Source organism: Euprymna scolopes, chromosome 2 (genome assembly GCF_053919585.1).
Source record: "Euprymna scolopes isolate OS-2025 chromosome 2, ASM5391958v1, whole genome shotgun sequence".
In the NCBI taxonomy this organism is placed as follows: Eukaryota; Metazoa; Mollusca; class Cephalopoda; order Sepiida; family Sepiolidae; genus Euprymna; species Euprymna scolopes.
The window spans coordinates 193,365,841-193,387,009 of NC_136483.1; the positions used below are offsets into that span (position 1 = coordinate 193,365,841).

Genomic DNA, 21,169 nt, shown 5'->3' on the forward strand with positions numbered 1-21,169 from the left:
GGAGAGAAAGAGAAAAAAAAACGGAGAGAAAGAGAAAAAAACGGAGAGAAAGAGAAAAAAACGGAGAGAAAGAGAAAAAAACGGAGAGAAAGAGAAAAAAACGGAGAGAAAGAGAAAAAAACGGAGAGAAAGAGAAAAAAACGGAGAGAAAGAGAAAAAAAACCGAGAGAAAGAGAAAAAACCGAGAGAAAGAGAAAAAAACCGAGAGAAAGAGAAAAAAACCGAGAGAAAGAGAAAAAAACCGAGAGAAAGAGAAAAAAACCGAGAAAGAGAAAGAGAAAAAACCGAGAGAGAGAAAGAGAAAAAAACCAAGAGAAAGAGAAAAAAACCGAGAAAGAGAAAGAGAAAAAAACCGAGAAAGAGAAAGAGAAAAAAACCGAGAGAGAGAAAGAGAAAAAAAACGAGAAAGAGAAAGAGAAAAAAAACGAGAAAGAGAAAGAGAAAGAGAAAAAAACCGAGAAAGAGAAAGAGAAAAAAACCGAGAAAGAGAAAGAGAAAAAAACCGGAGAAAGAGAAAGAGAAAAAACCGGAGAAAGAGAAAGAGAAAAAAACCGGAGAAAGAGAAAGAGAAAAAGAAAAAAAACCGGAGAAAGAGAAAAAAACCGGAGAAAGAGAAAAAAACCGGAAAAAGAGAAAGAGAAAAAAAACCGGAGAAAGAGAAAGAGAAAAAAAACCGGAGAAAGAGAAAGAGAAAAAAAAACGGAGAAAGAGAAAGAGAAAAAAAAACGGAGAAAGAGAAAGAGAAAAAAAAACGGAGAAAGAGAAAGAGAAAAAAAAACGGAGAAAGAGAAAGAGAAAAAAAAACGGAGAAAGAGAAAGAGAAAAAAAAACGGAGAAAGAGAAAGAGAAAAAAAAACGGAGAAAGAGAAAGAGAAAAAAAAACGGAGAAAGAGAAAGAGAAAAAAAAACGGAGAAAGAGAAAGAGAAAAAAAAACGGAGAGAGAGAAAGAGAAAAAAAAACGGAGAGAGAGAAAGAGAAAAAAAAACGGAGAGAGAGAAAGAGAAAAAAAAACGGAGAGAGAGAAAGAGAAAAAAAACGGAGAGAGAGAAAGAGAAAAAAAACGGAGAGAGAGAAAGAGAAAAAAAACGGAGAAAGAGAAAGAGAAAAAAAACGGAGAGAGAGAAAGAGAAAAAAAAACGGAGAGAGAGAAAGAGAAAAAAAACGGAGAAGGAGAAAGAGAAAAAAAACGGAGAAGGAGAAAGAGAAAAAAAACGGAGAGAGAGAAAGAGAAAAAAAACGGAGAGAGAGAAAGAGAAAAAAAAACGGAGAGAGAGAAAGAGAAAAAAAACGGAGAGAGAGAAAGAGAAAAAAAACGGAGAGAGAGAAAGAGAAAAAAAACGGAGAGAGAGAAAGAGAAAAAAAACGGAGAGAGAGAAAGAGAAAAAAAACGGAGAGAGAGAAAGAGAAAAAAAAACGGAGAGAGAGAAAGAGAAAAAAAAACGGAGAGAGAGAAAGAGAAAAAAAAACGGAGAGAGAGAAAGAGAAAAAAAAACGGAGAGAGAGAAAGAGAAAAAAAAACGGAGAGAGAGAAAGAGAAAAAAAACGGAGAGAGAGAAAGAGAAAAAAAACGGAGAGAGAGAAAGAGAAAAAAAACGGAGAGAGAGAAAGAGAAAAAAAACGGAGAGAGAGAAAGAGAAAAAAAACGGAGAGAGAGAAAGAGAAAAAAAAACGGAGAGAGAGAAAGAGAAAAAAAAACGGAGAGAGAGAAAGAGAAAAAAAAACGGAGAGAGAGAAAGAGAAAAAAAACGGAGAGAGAGAAAGAGAAAAAAACGGAGAGAGAGAAAGAGAAAAAAAACGGAGAGAGAGAAAGAGAAAAAAAACGGAGAGAGAGAAAGAGAAAAAAAACGGAGAGAGAGAAAGAGAAAAAAAACGGAGAGAGAGAAAGAGAAAAAAAACGGAGAGAGAGAAAGAGAAAATAAACGGAGAGAGAGAAAGAGAAAAAAAACGGAGAGAGAGAAAGAGAAAAAAACGGAGAGAGAGAAAGAGAAAAAAAACGGAGAGAGAGAAAGAGAAAAGAAACGGAGAGAGAGAAAGAGAAAAGAAACGGAGAGAGAGAAAGAGAAAAGAAACGGAGAGAGAGAAAGAGAAAAGAAACGGAGAGAGAGAAAGAGAAAAGAAACGGAGAGAGAGAAAGAGAAAAGAAACGGAGAGAGAGAAAGAGAAAAGAAACGGAGAGAGAGAAAGAGAAAAGAAACGGAGAGAGAGAAAGAGAAAAGAAACGGAGAGAGAGAAAGAGAAAAGAAACGGAGAGAGAGAAAGAGAAAAGAAACGGAGAGAGAGAAAGAGAAAAGAAACGGAGAGAGAGAAAGAGAAAAGAAACGGAGAGAGAGAAAGAGAAAAGAAACGGAGAGAGAGAAAGAGAAAAGAAACGGAGAGAGAGAAAGAGAAAAGAAACGGAAGAAACGGAGAGAGAGAAAGAGAAAAGAAACGGAGAGAGAGAAAGAGAAAAGAAACGGAGAGAGAGAAAGAGAAAAGAAACGGAGAGAGAGAAAGAGAAAAGAAACGGAGAGAGAGAAAGAGAAAAGAAACGGAGAGAGAGAAAGAGAAAAGAAACGGAGAGAGAGAAAGAGAAAAGAAACGGAGAGAGAGAAAGAGAAAAGAAACGGAGAGAGAGAAAGAGAAAAGAAACGGAGAGAGAGAAAGAGAAAAGAAACGGAGAGAGAGAAAGAGAAAAGAAACGGAGAGAGAGAAAGAGAAAAGAAACGGAGAGAGAGAAAGAGAAAAGAAACGGAGAGAGAGAAAGAGAAAAGAAACGGAGAGAGAGAAAGAGAAAAGAAACGGAGAGAGAGAAAGAGAAAAGAAACGGAGAGAGAGAAAGAGAAAAGAAACGGAGAGAGAGAAAGAGAAAAGAAACGGAGAGAGAGAAAGAGAAAAGAAACGGAGAGAGAGAAAGAGAAAAGAAACGGAGAGAGAGAAAGAGAAAAGAAACGGAGAGAGAGAAAGAGAAAAGAAACGGAGAGAGAGAAAGAGAAAAGAAACGGAGAGAGAGAAAGAGAAAAGAAACGGAGAGAGAGAAAGAGAAAAGAAACGGAGAGAGAGAAAGAGAAAAGAAACGGAGAGAGAGAAAGAGAAAAGAAACGGAGAGAGAGAAAGAGAAAAGAAACGGAGAGAGAGAAAGAGAAAAGAAACGGAGAGAGAGAAAGAGAAAAGAAACGGAGAGAGAGAAAGAGAAAAGAAACGGAGAGAGAGAAAGAGAAAAGAAACGGAGAGAGAGAAAGAGAAAAGAAACGGAGAGAGAGAAAGAGAAAAGAAACGGAGAGAGAGAAAGAGAAAAGAAACGGAGAGAGAGAAAGAGAAAAGAAACGGAGAGAGAGAAAGAGAAAAGAAACGGAGAGAGAGAAAGAGAAAAGAAACGGAGAGAGAGAAAGAGAAAAGAAACGGAGAGAGAGAAAGAGAAAAGAAACGGAGAGAGAGAAAGAGAAAAGAAACGGAGAGAGAGAAAGAGAAAAGAAACGGAGAGAGAGAAAGAGAAAAAAAACGGAGAGAGAGAAAGAGAAAAAAAACGGAGAGAGAGAAAGAGAAAATAAAACGGAGAGAGAGAAAGAGAAAAAAAACGGAGAGAGAGAAAGAGAAAAAAAACGGAGAGAGAGAAAGAGAAAAAAAACGGAGAGAGAGAAAGAGAAAAAAAACGGAGAGAGAGAAAGAGAAAAAAAACGGAGAGAGAGAAAGAGAAAAAAAACGGAGAGAGAGAAAGAGAAAAAAAACGGAGAGAGAGAAAGAGAAAAAAAACGGAGAGAGAGAAAGAGAAAAAAAACGGAGAGAGAGAAAGAGAAAAAAAACGGAGAGAGAGAAAGAGAAAAAAAACGGAGAGAGAGAAAGAGAAAAAAAACGGAGAGAGAGAAAGAGAAAAAAAACGGAGAGAGAGAAAGAGAAAAAAAACGGAGAGAGAGAAAGAGAAAAAAAACGGAGAGAGAGAAAGAGAAAAAAAACGGAGAGAGAGAAAGAGAAAAAAAACGGAGAGAGAGAAAGAGAAAAAAAACGGAGAGAGAGAAAGAGAAAAAAAACGGAGAGAGAGAAAGAGAAAAAAAACGGAGAGAGAGAAAGAGAAAAAAAACGGAGAGAGAGAAAGAGAAAAAAACGGAGAGAGAGAAAGAGAAAAAAACGGAGAGAGAGAAAGAGAAAAAAACGGAGAGAGAGAAAGAGAAAAAAACGGAGAGAGAGAAAGAGAAAAAAACGGAGAGAGAGAAAGAGAAAAAAACGGAGAGAGAGAAAGAGAAAAAAACGGAGAGAGAAAAAAAAACGGAGAGAGAAAAAAAAACGGAGAGAGAAAAAAAAACGGAGAGAGAAAAAAAAACGGAGAGAGAAAAAAAAACGGAGAGAGAAAAAAAAACGGAGAGAGAAAAAAAAACGGAGAGAGAAAAAAAAACGGAGAGAGAAAAAAAAACGGAGAGAGAAAAAAAAACGGAGAGAGAAAAAAAACGGAGAGAGAAAAAAAAACGGAGAGAGAAAAAAAAACGGAGAGAGAAAAAAAACGGAGAGAGAAAAAAAAAACGGAGAGAGAAAAAAAAACGGAGATAGTGCTAGAACAGCGTAATTTGGTTCGTTGTTGTCAAATGTGAAATAAACTTGTCGCATCGACATTAAAACATTCCAACGAATAATTTTGAAATGAAATTTTACAGGTAAAAACAGTTTAGATCAGATTAAGCAGAAACTTAGATAAGGTAAAATTTTAATTGTGATCATCTATATATATAGAAATTTTGTGAACATAATTGAATAATTTTTTTTATTTCCTATTAATAGAATATTTACTGTAATCAAATTAAATATAGGAAAAAATTATTTAAATAAAAAAATGTAAACATAATTCGTTCCTCATCACGTAAAAAAAAAAAAAAAAGAAAAAAATCAAACGCACTTTTGTTTCGGCTGCATTTTTGAACGCGACTTCCAAGAAATGGTTCACCGCATCTACTACTAAACCTAGCGGTTTTAAGATGTACGTTTCTCTAAATACATTTCAGTATATTCAAGAAAAGATCATTAAGTTTCAATTGAAAATGAATATTTTTCACGAAATAAATCACACCCGCGGAAAAAAAAAAAACGCAAGAAAATCTTCGATATTTTTCTACTCGTCGATGTCGCGTTTCGTTTTACTTTCATTGAGAAAAAAAGAACTGTTGACCTTAAAACCTTAAAAGATTTGACAATAAACATAGATAAATGTACCTTCTTTGAGGAAAAATATTTTTATTTAAATTAAATTTCAAACATTAAAATAAAAATAAGAGAAAAGCAATTTGCATTTAAGCATGAAGCCAGTTTCGGAATTTAATCAAAATTAAACTCCATTATTTTCTGGAAAAAAATGAACTAAATAAATTTGGATTAAAATTATGTGATCACGCCGTGTTTTTTTTTTTTTTTGTTTTTGTTTTTCGCGTCTACGTGACTTACATAGTTTTTTTTAGTACTGAATATAACTTACTCTAATTTATTTGGTATTTTTGCCGTTAATAGATCGTTCTATTTTTGTTATATACGATTTTCAATTTAAATTCCATTTTTACAGTATCTTTTTTAAATTGTTGAATGAAAATACAGAATATTGCCAATTCTACCCATGCTAAGCATGGGTTTATAAATAACCGTATTATGTCAACACGGTCCATATTATGCAGTCACTGTAAATACTAATTACAAAAATTTTCAGAATAACCAACAAAGCAAAAAAGGAGTGAAAAAGTAAATAGACAACAAATAACTGTTACCAAAGGCAAGTTACCCTTCTATAACCTAACCTGGATAATTTGTGTTTTAACTTTACAAAAAAAAAAATCATTCTGATGGACTTAATTATCCACCAGAATGAATTTTGGCTTCTTTTAGTTTGCGATACGTTGGAAAAAAAGAGTTTATTACTTTTTGATCCTTAGAAATTTAAAAGGAATTTTGAAGCATTCAAAACAGTTCTCCAATCATTTTATAGAGATTAAAACATAGTTTTATAACAATTTGGTTAAATTAATAATTTGACCGCAAATCGATTTCATAACAAATTTTTAAATAGTATTTTTGAGTAATTTTCAAAACCTCTTATTTACTTTGTAATCTAATCTGAAAAAAAAATTACCATAATTTGTTTAAAATATATAAAAATAAAAGCGAAAAAAAAAAAAAAAAAAAAAGACTGAGCAAGCAAAGCAACGCCGATAGTTTAATAAATAAATCGTTAAACTTGCCATTTAAGTTTTTAAGTTTTTTTAAATATAAAAAAAATAATAACAGTTAAATGTGTGAGAAAAGGTCATATTGCAAGTAAATTTCTAATTTTAATGTTAGGATCTAAAAATATTCTTATCACATCAACTTAAAATGACAACTCCAAAATACTTTTGGTGATTTGATTGGTTGTTTTCTTTTCTGAAACTTTGCCCTTTTATGAAATTATTGGTTCTTGTCCAGAATTTCCCCAAAATTAAAAAATAAATAAAAACTGTATGGTGACGAAACGAAAATCATACTCCAAAAACCACACAAATTGATCAAGTAGTTTTATTTCCATAAAGATTATTTTTTAACGATTAATAGGAATTCGTTGGCATTACAACATAAATCTAGTATATATAAATTATTGAATTACCTCCCTTCTTATTTTTTTTTTTTTTTTTTAGATTTTTTCAAAATGGTGAGCGAGACAGTCACTCATCGGTTAGCCATAAAATTTGATTTTTTTTTTTATTTAGAAATAAAACTACTTGATCAATATTTTTCTACGTAATTTTTTGACATGATATTTTCATTTCGTCACAGGTACATACATCATACAGATTTTTCTTTTTGTTGTTTAATATTGTTGCCACCTGGGCTGGTGTTGCTTCTGCTACCACTAGTCTCTCCCTCTTGAACAGGGTCCAATAAAGTCTTCAATCTAATAGGTCCCAATTTGTCAACTAGGCCCAACTCCTGCCCCATCACCGCAATGTTGCATCCCTGTGGCCCTGTGCCAGTTTTATAAGTATTTTAATGGAATGTTCTTTGAAGAACTCGTTGCACTTGTGCCCCCTCGACGTACATATCCCCGCAGCAAAATCACACCCCTTCACTATTGAAGTCCCTAAATGTCAGAAAACTTTCTACTCTGATAGCTTCTTCTCTAGACCAGATAGACTTTGGAAATCCCTTCCTGCTACCTGCTTCCCAAATTGTACTGATATGCAGAAATTCAAATGTAACGTAAAGTAACATCTTAATCTTTCTTAGGCATAATCCCAATTAGTAACCCTTTGCGTTAAAGTGGCAATATGCTTTGTTTGGGGTGAAGGTGAGTTTTTTTTTCTAAAAAGGGGGACATTCTGTACAAAAACCAAATTATTTTAAAACATGATTTGGAAATTTAATTATTACGGATAATTTCGTTATTGAAGTGTCAGTTAATCTAAACTATAATTTTGCTATTGTTTTAATATCTATAAAATTTGATTGTGAACAGCTTCCAAAACTTTCAATTAAATGAGTATTTTGCTAACAATTTTTAAGCTGATTTGATGCTTGTCGACTGGGCCTATAAAAAACCGCTGATTTAAAATGACTTTCTGTTGAACAGTGTACCTATTTACTATGCCTACCCACGGGACAGAGTTAGACACCAGGGTCGTTTTTTAACGTGGAGAAAAGGTACAAAAATAAAAATTGTCTCAGTCGTGAAGGATTTCTCCTCCACTGAAAGAGAACAAGAAATAGAAGTGCAGCAACTGCAGCATCTGAAGAACAGATACTACACTTTGATCTTGTCCCGAAAGTGTAAATGCTTCCAAATTCCTTCCAAATTTTGAAAATACAATGTTATTCATTTTGGTATTTTTTTACGAGTATCTAGCGTAGTATAAACACCCCCAACCTCTCCATGTTAAGCACGCGGGTTTGTATTACTGTACACATAGATTCGAAAAAGTTGTCAAAAAACAAATATATAACAAATAAATGTTATCAAAGGCAAGATAAGTTACTTTTCTGCCAAACTGAATATATTTTTTGTGTTTTTATTCAATGTAACATATTTATTCAGCTCGAAAAACAGTGTTTACCGATGTAATGTATTCGAAAATTCAAGATGGCGTCTCACACCCTCTTTAACACCGTAAGTATGGAAAAGAGTGTTATAAATAAAAAACTATACAAAATACTATTAAAAACCCGCCGAATATATGTCAACCTATGTCACGGTAACATATATTGAGCGAGTTTTTAACAGTATTTTATCCGGTTTTTTATTTATAACATCTTTTCCCACACTTACCGTGTTAAAGAGAGAATAAGACGCCATCTTGAATGTTCCAATACATCGGTAAACACTGTATGGTTTTCGAGCTGAATAAACATGTTACATTGAATAAAACACGAAAAATATATCCAGTTTGGTAGAAAAGTAACTTATCTTGCTTTTGATAACATTTATTTGTTATATATTTGTTTTTTGACAACTTTTTCGAATCTAATGTGTACAGTAACACAAACCCACGAAAAATTATCTAGTAGAAAAGGTGCTGTTGCTGTGCTGTGCTCATGCTAGATTTAGTGATCGAGGATTTTTTATTAAAAATATCTGACTTTAAGAAACCGAAGTGCCTTCTGATAGATGTAATTCTGTAATTAATCATCGTTTAAATTGGTTTGACTGCATTTATTTCAATAAATAATCGATTAATCATAAATCGATATTTAAAAAATCTATAAGTTACGTAGAGACGAGAAAGCGATATAGACACGTGAAGTGATCACAAATTTAATGGGTGCTTATTCATTGATATTTTTTGTTAAACAATAATCATTTCGAATTTAAATTAAATCATTTAAAAAAAAAACTTGGAGGAAAAAGTTATGTTGATAAAAATGAAATAAGATTTTCCGAGAAACTGAAATGCCAAAAAAAAAAAAAAAAAAAAAAAAATGTCAGTGGCATACATCATCATCATAAACAGAAAGAAATATACGGCCTAAAAGAGAGGGTTCATTCTACGTAACCAATAGGATTATATATTTATCCCCCTTTTTATGATCAGTTGGCACGTTGTTGCTTCGCGAGATTTGATTTCCACTTCGCTTCTTTGAATGCGAAAAACTTTCACATTCGTGTTTTTACAGTGAAATTAGCGAAATGGACATTTCAACCTATTTCTTTTAGAAATCAATCCCAAAATCGATTTTTATCGAGCATGGCTAATTAGAAACAACGAATTTAATCGGTTTATAAACAAGACATTAAAACAAAGAAAATTATTAAATTATGACAAAATTAACGCGAAAAAAAAAAAAAAACACATACTCATGTCGTTCATCATAATTTTGTCTACGTAAGACGTTTTAATTTGGGGGAGGGTATACTGTACGTTTTCAGCATTTTCAAATTACCTTTCCGAAAAGACATTCTATGCGATTATTTAATTTGTAATTTCAATATTATATTCGTTTTTCAGCGTCCTGACTTCTTTCGGGGGGGGGGGGGGTCATTTTATAAATGTTTTTGTTTCCTTCTCATATTAAAAGTTACAAAAACAAAATGCTAAGTTCCCCTGATTAAGATTACATTAAATTATTATTAAATAATTATTACATCTTAATACAGCAATTTAATTTCGTATGTAAATAATGTCCTTTGGAAGAACAACTTCGGACGCTGAAAATGTAAAGAAACCTTTTCCTCCACTTTTTGTAGATGTGTAAATATTCTATAATTAAATTCCTAGCTAAAATTATATGTGCGCGTGTGTGTCTTTTAAAAAATAAAAAAATGAAAGCATATATCGATAATATACGGATACTGCTTTCAGAGAGACTAATCGCAGGTGTTATTTTTTAATTATTCATTGATAAAACTAACAGAACAACATACACATATCCTTCAAACGATCAACGTAGATGACTACAACAATAAGATTACTGAATTTATTCTTGTTTAATTCGTATCGATCAATTACAACGGCCTTTCTACCTGACAATGTCAAGGGAGAAAGGTGTGACAAAAAATGGTTACCTGCTATGAAATGCGTCAGAATAATATACCACCACTAGAAGAAAAGCTGGAAACCAAATCGCAAAGACGGTTCCTTTTCGAGTCACGTGAAAGCGGAAGTTCTTCTCCGGCGAAGGAATGTTTATGACGGAATTGAGCTGTTCGAAAATAACAAACCGGAATAATTCAACTCAGAATAATGGATCATTATTTTTAGCTTTTTTTCTACCAAAGGAATATTATTATGAAATTAGGGCGTTCGAAAATAACAAGCCGGAATAAGGAATTATTATTTTTAGCTTCTTTTTTGCCCGAAGAATATTTATGATAGAACTGTGGCGTTCGAAAATAATAAACCTGCATAAATCAACCCGTAATAATTGATTATTATTTCTAGTTTTTTTTTTTTTGTTTTTTTGCCAAATGAATATGTCTGATGGAATTATGGCGTTCGAACATAAACAAACCGGAATAAATTAAACTGGAATAGTGGATTATTATTTTTAACTTTTTCTGGGCGAGAGGGAATGTTTATGATGGGATTAGAGGCCTTCAAAAATATAAACCGGAATAAATTAACTCGGAATAATGGATTATTATTTTTCGCTTTTTTTTTTTTTTTTTTTTCTGCCGAAGGAATATTTATAATAGAATTGGGGCGTTCGAAAATAATAAACCGGAATAAATAAACACAGAATAATGGATTATTATTCTGAGATTTTATTTTAGCGACGGAATGCTTATGATGGAATTGAGGCGTGCGAAAATAAGTATGGTGAAGGAATGCTTATGATGGAATTGGTGCATTCGAAAATAAGAAACCGGAATAAATCGACTCAGAATAATGAATTCTTAGCTTTTGTCTAGCAAAGGAATGCTTCTCATGGAATTAGAGCATTCGAAAATAATAAACCAGAATAAATCCATATAGAATAATGGATTAGTATTTTAGTGAAGCTTTTTTATTATAAAAGCAAAATTTAAATATCGAAATATTGAATTTCAAGTCAAACCAAAAGACTTAATTGTCTTGTCAAATTTAATAGCATATCGAAAAAAAAAAAAAGATAGAAAATGTATTATTTTTTTTAAGAACATTTTAATCCCAAGTAAGGCACAGTGTCACTTTGATGTAGGGGCTACTATCAGGGACATAAGTTGCAGGGATACTATGTAGGGAGTTGAGCAGAAAGATGTCTATTCACATTACACTTGAACTTCTACATGTTAGTACAGTTGGGGAAGCAGGAACCGGGAAGAGAATTCCAGAGTAGCAGTTCTGGGGAAGAATAGAATAGAAAGCTTTCTTACATCTAGGGATCTCAACTGTGTAGGGGGTGCGACTTTGTTGCTTGTCACGTTTGAAAAGGATATTTACGTCGAGGGAGTACACGGGTTTGTAGTTCATAGGAGCATCTATCATTAAAATACTTGGAAAGTAGGCAGAGGGATTGTTACGGACCAGGATATAAAATACCCTAACTCGCTACAAGAAAATAATGAAATAAATTGAATGAAGAAAACGCAGAACTCAAATGCTGGAATAAAATAAACATGTCGTTTATTTTCTGTTGAGAAATGAAAGTCTTCGTGTACACGTGTTCATTCAACCGTTGACGACTACGCGCGTGGAAGGAAAGGGAACGCCATAGAGAAACACGAAGTGGCAAGCCGGCTGTAGAAAGAAAGGGTTAATCTCAGTAGAACGTCGCGTACATGTCTGTGTCGATGGGCCAAGACGAAAGGGAGGTAGAGTGAGAAAAGTCAATCCAGTTCATGGAGAGAGAAAGCGTATAAAGTGTGCTTGCGCTTGCCCCACATTACAGTAGCAGGGAACGTGACGTTAGAACATGTGGTCGATTCGTCGACTAAGCAGGTCGAACGCTGGTCCAGACGCAAAAGGGGAAGTTGACAGGCTTTGTTCACTTTTATACTGGGGTCAGTGTTCTGACTGCGCATGTCTGGCTTTCACTTTAAAGGAAGTGACGTTTCGCATGTGTGCGTATATGTGTGTACGTTAGCGTGTGTGTGTGTGTGTGTGTGTGTATGTGCATGCGTACGTGTGGGTGTGTATATTTGTGGGAAAACATGTTCGAACAAGACCCCCCCCCTCCTGGGGAGAAAAAATATATATATATATATGAGAAACGTATTTCGTTTTTGTTTTTTATGTATATTTTTTTTTTTTTTTAAGTTATATATCGTTTGAAATGTTTTGGCCAATGAACTTTTCGACCAGTTTTTGTTGTTGTTTGTGGTGTGTTGTTTTTTGTAATTTCTTTGTCCGTTTCTGAGTGTGTATGTTCTTGTATTGGAGTAGGAGAAACGTGTAATTGTTCGTCTATGTATGCAGGTTTAAGTCTGTCTATTGCTACAGTGTCTTTTTTTTCTCTTTTTAATATCGTAAAATACTTTTTTACTCCTGCCGAGAACTAAATAAGGTCCGGAATAATTTGAACATAGTGTTTTTTTTACTGCGCTGTTCCTGATAAAAACGTATTTACATGTGTAAATATCGCTTGGAATGAAAATGTTCGTGTCTGACTTTTTGGTTGGAGTAAATTTTAATTGTGACATTTTGTGTTTTAAGTCCGTCACAAAAGTTGTCGTTGGGGAAATGTCTGTATTGTTTTCGCAGAATTGTCTTGGTAAAATCAATGTTGAACCGAAAACTAATTCTGCAGGTATGCTCTGAAAATCTTCCTTCACAGTGTTGCGAATTGCTAAGAGAATGAATGGCAAATTGTCTGACCAGTCCGATTTGTTTTCGTTCATAGTCACAGATGCTTTTAATTGTCTATGCAATCGTTCCACCATACCGTTTGCGCAAGGATGATAGGCAGTAGTCTTAATGTGCCTTGTTCCCAACAAATGGTGAATTCAGTGAAAAGTGTTGATTGGAACTGTGAGCCCCTGTCCGTTGTGATTACGGAAGGCACTCCTAAAATTGCTATCCAATCTTGTAAAATCGCTCTGGCTATTGTTGCGGCTGATGTGTCTTTAATTGGTATTGCTGTCGGCCATCTGCTGAATCTATCGACTATAGTAAGGATGTGTGTATGTCCTTTTGAAGTGGGCAAGGGTCCAACCAAGTCGATATGCACATGAGTAAACCTAGCATCTGGTACACTGAAAGTTCCTGAAGGTGATTTTGTGTGCCTGTGAACTTTGTTTTTTTGGCAAGGAATGCAAGTTTTGGTCCAACTACGGATGTCTGTGTTCATATTTGGCCAAACAAAACGTTCCGCTATTAATTTCATGGTGGCACGTTTTCCTGGGTGGGACAAATTGTGGAAGTGCTGGAAAACCTGTCGTCTGAGGCTGGGTGAAATATAAGGGCGAGGGTGTTTTTGTGAAACATCGCAATAGAAAGTTGTTGCTCCGAATGGTATCGGCATTTCTTTCAGCTTCAGTGAAGTTTTGTCCATTATAGATGGGAGTGTGGTATCGGTCAATTGCTCTTGTACTATTAATTCCATACTTAGTGGAGTGGAATTTACAGAAGCAATTGTGCGAGATAAAGCATCAGCTACAACGTTTTCCTGTCCTTTTACGTACCATATATCGGTAGAATATTGGGCTATAAAGTCCAGGTGTTGAATTTCTCGTGGACCATATTTGTCGACATGTGTGTGTAGAGCAAATGTTAGAGGTTTATGATCTGTATAAATGGAAAATTTTCTGCCCTCTAGGAGATGCTTAAAGTGCTTAATTGCAAGGTAAATTGCAAGTAACTCTCTCAAGAAAGTGCTATATTTAGTCTGCGCTTTGTTTAACTTGGCAGAGAAGAATGAAATAGGGGTCATTTTGTTGTCAGAAATTTGGTGAATGACAGCTCCTACTGCTATTTCCGATGCATTCATCGTAAGAGTGAGTTCTGTTGTATCGCTATCTTGGATATATGTAAGTTTGGTGGAGTTTGCCAAAGCAGTTTTCGATTGTTCGAAGGCCTGTAGTGCAGGTCCTTCCAAAACTAACTGTTGATTTTTGGTTTGGTTTTTTAACAAGTCCGTTAAAGGTGCGAGTAATGTGGAACAGTTAGGCAAAAAATGTCGGTAATAGTTAATTATGCCTACAAAACGGCGTACTTGTCTGACAGATGTCGGTAGAGGGAAATTCAAAATAGCACTTACTTTTTCAGGTAAAGGGGAGATTCCATCCTTGTCGATTAAATGACCGAGAAATTGAACTTCCTGGTGGCTAAAAACACATTTATCGGTGTTTAGTTTAAGACCGAAATGTGACAGTCTTTCAAAAGTTTGTTCCAGGTATAGCCGGTGTTCTTTGAGGTTTCTGCTGGCGATTAAAACATCGTCCACAAAAGCGAATATGAACAGCAGACCTCTGAAAACTTTGTCAATCAAACGCTGGAAAGTTTGAAAGGCGTTTCTCAACCCGAAAGGCATCCTTAGGAACTCGTAAAGGTCAAATGGTGTGGTTAGTGCGGTTTTATGAATGTCTTCTTCCGCAACTGGAATTTGAAAATATGCCTTAACAAGGTCCACTTTGGAGAAAATTGTGGCGCCTTGGAGTCCATTGGCGAAGTCATGGATATGGGGAATAGGATATCTATCTGGAACAGTTTTTGCGTTTAAGCGTCTAAAATCTCCGCATGATCTCCATGTGGTGTTGTCAGCTTTCTGTACCATGTGGAGTAGTGATGACCAAGCACTTTTCGAGGACCGTATTATTCCCATGTGTAGTAGGTTTTGAAACTCGGATTTTGCCAATTTGTATTTATCCGGTTTCAAGTGTCTGGGGGTTGAATAGACGGGCGGTCCTGTTGTCTTAATATAGTGCTTAGTGCTGTGTTTGATGGGGTCCGTGTTTTTAAATGGCTGGAAAAGTTGAGGAAATTTTTGGAGTAACCGGCAGACGTGTAAATCTTCGAGTAAGGCAGTACTGATTCCGGTGGTTAAAAATTTCGAGGTAGTTCCTCTCACTGAAATCTTTGTTTTGTTGTCTGTCAATGTGTGATGAGTCATGTCGACAGACAGGTTGAAATGGGCTAAAAAATCTGCCCCCAAAATTGAAGTAGTCACGCTGGCTATGGTGAAAATTCCATAAAAAATTCCTCCATATTCCAAGGTTCAAATTTAAGGTCTTTTCGCCAAAAGTGGGTATTTTGGTACCGTTGGCGGCTTGTAAGTTGAAAAACTGGGTCCCTGTTGGGTGGCCATGCGGTGTCGGTATGACGCTGATTTCCGCTTCGGTGTCTATTAAAAAGTTATATCCATGAATTTTGTCTCGGATAAAAAATAGATGACCTTTTTGTGTGCTCCAGCTACAGTCGTCGTCGTTACTGGCTGGAAGGTTCGTTTCCCTGTGCCGGTTTTTTGAACACGCAGGGTTTAGTGCATCTTGTGTCGACGCCGAATCTTCTGTGGTAGAAACACACATCTTGTCTATGTCGTGACGTGGATCGGTTCCTGCTTGAACTTCTTCGCTTGTAATTTCGCCGCGTGTCATCGTGGTTTCTGTGAGAATGTTGACGCGTTTGAAGTGCGTCGGCTAGCTGCTTCGAAAGCTTCTCAACCACCGACTTTAATTCTGCTAATTCCTCGTCTCGGTTTCGGTCAGGTTGCCGTTGTTGGGCGTATACTTGTCGGCTCCGGGAACTTTCGTGAATTCTGTCGGCTATGTCGGCAAGCTTTTCTGTTGCCATCTCCTCCGACATCGGAGTGAGGATTTGTTTGGTAGTTGGGGGTAATTTAACCAACCATAGACTCTTCATAATGCTGTCCGACATTTTGTTGTCTCCCAGCAAGGCTTTCATGTGGCGAAGTAGTTGAGAAGGCGTACGGTCTCCTAACTCCACTTGTGTGAACAAGTTACGAAGCATGGCTTCGTTAGACACACCGGTTTGTTGCAGGATTGCTTGCTTCAACGTGTCATACGGTCTTTCCTCCGGTACATATTTGAGGAAATCCGTGACTTCCTCAACCACCTCCAACGGCAGTTTTTCCACTAAATAACAGTAACATGCTCATTGTGACGTTACCCGTTTAGCGTCAAATATGGCTTGTAGTTGGATGAACCATATTTTTGTATTTGTCGGATTGAAGGGTGGAATATTTAATGCCATGGTTTCGTTGGAGTCCGTCTGTTGTAGTTCCATTTTGTTTTTTGTTTTTTTGTGTTGAAATGTTTATATTTCAATGTTGTGTGCGCGGTTTGAAACTGTTCCTCCTCGTGATCGACAAGTTTTTTCGTTTGTTAGAGAAAAATTGTTTTTCGTGCCGTGAATTTGTGTAGAAGGATTTAGCTTACACCGCGTGTTTCGTTCACTGATTCATTTCATTTGTAAAATAAAGGGGTCACCATTTCATGTTGCGGACCAGGATATAAAATACCCTAACTCGCTACAAGAAAATAATGAAATAAATTGAATGAAGAAAACACAGAACTCAAATGCTGGAATAAAATAAACATGTCGTTTATTTTCTGTTGAGAAATGAAAGTCTTCGTGTACACGTGTTCATTCAGCCGTTGACGACTACATGCGTGGAAGGAAAGGGAATGCCATAGAGAAACACAAAGTGGCAAGCCGGCTGTAGAAAGAAAGGGTTAATCTCAGTAGAACGTCGCGTACATGTCTGTGTCGATGGGCCAAAGCGAAGGGGAGATAGAGTGAGAAAAGTCAATCCAGTTCATGGAGAGAGAAAGCGTATAAAGTGTGCTTGCGCTTGCCCCACATTACAGTAGCAGGGAAAGTGACGTTAGAACATGTGGTCGGTTCGTCGACTAAGCAGTTCGAACGCTGGTCCAGACGCAAAAGGGGAAGTTGACAGGTTTTGTTCACTTTTATACTGGAGTCAGTGTTCTGACTGCGCATGTCTGGCTTTCACTTTAAAGGAAGTGACGTTTCGCATGTGTGCATATATGTGTGTACGTTAGTGTGTGTGTGTGTGTGTGTGTGTGTGTGTGTGTGTGCGTATGTGCGTGCGTACGTGTGGGTGTGTATATTTGTGGGAAAACATGTTCGAACAGGATCAACAATATTTCATCATTGGGACAGAGGTTAACGCCTAGATAACACTTCAGGACCTATCAGGTTGGCAACTCTCTTTTGAACCCTATCCAGGAGTGAGAGACTAGTAGCAGATGTACCAACCCAAATGTGACAACAATACTCCATACATGGGCGAATGATGGCCTTATACAGGTACATAATACTTTCAGGCGGAAATAACTTTTTAACATGGCAGAGAGAGCCCACCTTTTTCACAGCAGCCTTGGTAATGCTCTCGGTGTATCTGTTCCAGCTCATGTTCCCTGTGAACGTAAAGCTGAGGAGTTTGAATGAAGTACTTTCAGGTAATATCTCTTTACCCATAACTATCGGTGGTCAGAAGGTTTTTTTGTAATTATTGAAGGAAGCTTAGTCTTGGCAGTATTGAATGTATCCATTTTCATCCCTGTTTCACTACAGATTGGAGGTCTTCCTCTAGTGTTTCTGCCATTGCCTTTGGTATGTGTTCATTCATTCTCCTCTTGTGCCTGATATAGAGCATGGTGTCGTCAGCAAATATACCCATCTCAGAGACAATTTTATCAGGGAGCTCATTTATGAATATTATGAATAATGAAGGGCCAAGGATTGACCCCTGCGCTACTCCTGCATTTATATCCTATTGTTTAGATGTATGACCGTCAAGGACAATCTGGATTTTTCTCTTATTTAAGAAGGATTTAATTATGTTAAGTATTTGTTCAGTGATAATCTGATTTTCATAGAAGACCAACATGCTATGCGCTGTCAAAAGCCTTCGATATATCTAGGGCTACTGCCCTACCCTCCCCTGCTTTGTCTAGTGTATGGTATAGATGTTCGGAGATTACAATTAGGATACCTACAGTTGAACGGGCTTGCCTAAATCCATATTGTTGGTCGGTCAGAAGTTTAGCAATTGTAAGGTGATGGACTAGAGCTTGATTAATTATGAACTCCAATATTTTGGTGAAAAGAGGGAGGAGGCTAATGGGGTGATAATTTAATGGGTCAGTTCTTTCGCAGAATTCTTGTAAACTGGTACCACAGAAGCAGTTTTCCAGCAGTTAGGAAAGCAAGATTCATTAAGGCATTTGTTGTAAAGTTTGAAGAGGATTGCAGCAATGAAAAATTAATAAGATATTAACGAAAATAAAATATTAATGAAAATAGTTTTCAAAGAAATAAATAGAATGAAGTCAGTCTTGTTACAATTAATGGCAGATATCACTGATTAATTAAATCTTCAAAGTACATGTTTTATGTAATAATGGAATAATATTTAATTAACTGCAACATGACAATGAAGTAGATAGCATTGTTTTACTCGAAATTCACATTAAAATAAGTATATGTTATTGTTTTTTGTTTGTTGTTTTTTTTTGGGGGGGGTGAAAATTCATTTTTTTCAACTTTCGGATTTTGCTCTAATAATGAAGAAGCATCTTTTTAGCTTTCTTTTAGAAAAGGAAATGATGAAATTGGGGCGTTCAAAAATAACAAACCGGAATAAATCAACCTGGTATAGGTGATTGTTATTTTTAGCTTTCCTCTAGTGAAGCAATGTTTATGGGTCATTTGAAAATAACAAACCAGAATAAATCAATTAGGAATAATGGATTTTGATTTAGCTCGTTTCTGGCAAAAAAAAGAAAAATGTTTATGATGGCACAAGGGCATTTGAAAATAATAAACCAGAATAAACAAACCAAGAATATTGGATTATTATTCTTAGCAATTTACTGAAGAAGGAATACTAATGACGGAATTGGGGCGTTTGAAATAAATCAACATAGTAGGTTTCTCAAACACTAACATAATTTGTGTATTATTTTTCTGATTGAGTCATTCAATTCTCAGACTGTAGTCAATGAACAAATCAAAGTGGTCATAAATTATTATTTCAGTAATGTATCATGACTGTTTAAATTAAATGGCATTGTGACTTCAATAAGGCGACTTCAATAAGTTTCCAGACATTTAAAATTGTTGTAGATTCTTGAAAATTCAGTATGTTATTGATATACATCTTATGAGATGACTGACCAATTTTTATGATTTCAGGTTTAAATGAACACCTACAGCAGGAATTGGAATACCCCCTACTAAAGTCTAAACTTGGAAAAATGCCTCAGAAACGTATAGAATGTTTCAGACTTCTTTTGGATCGTCTTGTATGAACCGAGTATCAGTTTTTGAGTGGCATAAGAGATTCAAGGAAGGTAGGGAGTCTGTGAGGGATGATGAGAAGTGTGGAAGAGTAAGGAAGTCAGAACATCAGAGTTGATTGGCCAAATAAAGAATTTCATGGATAAGGACTGTTGTGTGTCTATAGAAATAATAAATGCACAGTTTGATGTCAGTGTGGGAACTGTACACACAATTATTCATGAGGAACTGAAGATGCAGAACATTTGCACAAAGTTTCCCCCAAGGATGCTCCATCTTTGTCATGGACTATTTGACCAAGATAGGCATCAAGACAGTTCCTACCCCTCCCAATAGTCCAGACCTTGCTCCCTGTGACTTTTGGTTATTCTCTAAGCTCAAGGAAAACCTTAGAAGCTGTCGTTATGAGACAATTGAGAAGATGAAAGAGGTTGTGACGAGGGTCATTGACATGCTCACACGAGAGGACTTGCATAGGGTCTTCCAGAAGTTGTTGGAATGGTATAACAATTGCATTGCAGCAGAAAGAGATTACTTCGAAGGGGGCTGAAATTTCATGTGTGTAGTATTAATAAAAATGCGCATACGAAAAATGTTTGGAAACTTATTGAAGGCACCTCATATATACCATACACTGCTTTAATTTCTTGCTTCTGGAACACATATGTTTCTTCTTGTAATGAAAACAATGGCTCCATTTGTTCAGGAATTATTTAATATTTGTTTCTCATGTAGCCTTTACGTCTTACACGCCTTATGCCCATCGACAAATAAATTATTAATAAATGTACTGTTTCCATTTCTATTGTGATGGACTGCAGTGTATGACCAAATAATCTCATTAGGACTGCTCTCCGCAAGAGAAAAGAAATGTCAATATTTATAAATGCTGCAAATATATTGAATTGTCAGCATGATTCTTGGCACATTCCAAGCTCAACAGGGCTTCAGTCTATGGTTCCTCCACCTGTGAAACATGCCATACAATTTCCCCTACTCTCTATCTGTGCCACAAATTAAATGCAAATTCCATGAACAAAGATTCTTTTCCAGAACTGCCCATCAATAGAACTCTTTTTGGAATTGTATTTTTTAATCCTCTTAGCCACCTAATGGTGCCTGGAGGAAGGTAGAGGATCGGCCCTTTTTGCCCTTGTAGGGTGATAAGACTGTACTTCTTGCCCTGTACTCTGTTTAGTGTGGTGGTAGGGCTGGGCGACTATCTGCCTATTACCTTCCTTGCCCTACAGTAGTCCTGACAGGAGTGAAGGGGTGAGGAAGAAGGGGGGCTTTTTGTCCATGTTTTTCAGATCGAGTTTAACCGACCATAGAGAAGGGTTGAGGACATTGTTTCTCCATCAAATTTTGATGTTAAATATATAAATATATAAATGTAAATATATAAATATAAATATATAAATATAAATACATAAATATAAATATATAAATATAAATATATATATATAAATATATAAATATATATATATATATATATATATATATATATATATATATATATATAAAGTTCCAGTTTGTTCTCTTTTAGATGAAAACATTTGTTTGGAGCTCTGTTGACTCTTAATTAACTTTCAATGTAATTTCATTCCTCGTTAATTACAGGGCAACAAGATATTATCAACTGGGAAATTATTTGTTTCTATAAGACCATCTCAAGAATGGAATGTGTTTTGTGAGATTTTTCAGTCAGAGACACAAAATTTAAATTTGCCGACCAGCCAGAGAAGATGAAGACAAGCAGGTTATTGGCTGTCCCCAAAATTCCCTCTTTATTCAAATAAAGTGTTTGGAAAAAATGAGAATCCAGAATGTCTGAAGAATGATAAGGTAAAGAAAGACTCGTCTAGTATGTAAGAAGAAATTTTTTTAATCGAAATTGCTTCAGACAAGGCATGAAGCCACTTGATATAAGGAGTTAAAACAAACAAACAAAAAAAGATACTATTATGCTTATGGAAATCGCATCACTCTGAACATCTTCACCTTTCAACTATTTGCCTTCATGGTATTCAATTAAGTCAAACTCAGATCT

The 21,169-nt window shown here is 35.6% G+C and overlaps 1 protein-coding gene across 7 annotated transcripts in view; it reads right to left on the reverse strand.

Annotated features, from left to right (window-relative positions):
• The window catches only part of LOC145300556 (uncharacterized), a 205,718-nt gene extending 195,187 nt beyond the window's left edge, over positions 1 to 10,531 (reverse strand). For 4 of the 7 annotated variants that reach the window (XM_080144505.1, XM_080144502.1, XM_080144504.1 and 1 more), the window contains exon 1: positions 9,981 to 10,117. The gene's annotated coding sequence lies outside the window, so the exon portion shown is untranslated. Of the gene's footprint in view, positions 1 to 9,980 lie in introns of all 7 variants that reach the window. The other 3 variants (XM_080144497.1, XM_080144493.1, XM_080144495.1) reach the window with 2 other exon arrangements.
• Between the last annotated feature and the right edge of the window lie 10,638 nt (positions 10,532 to 21,169).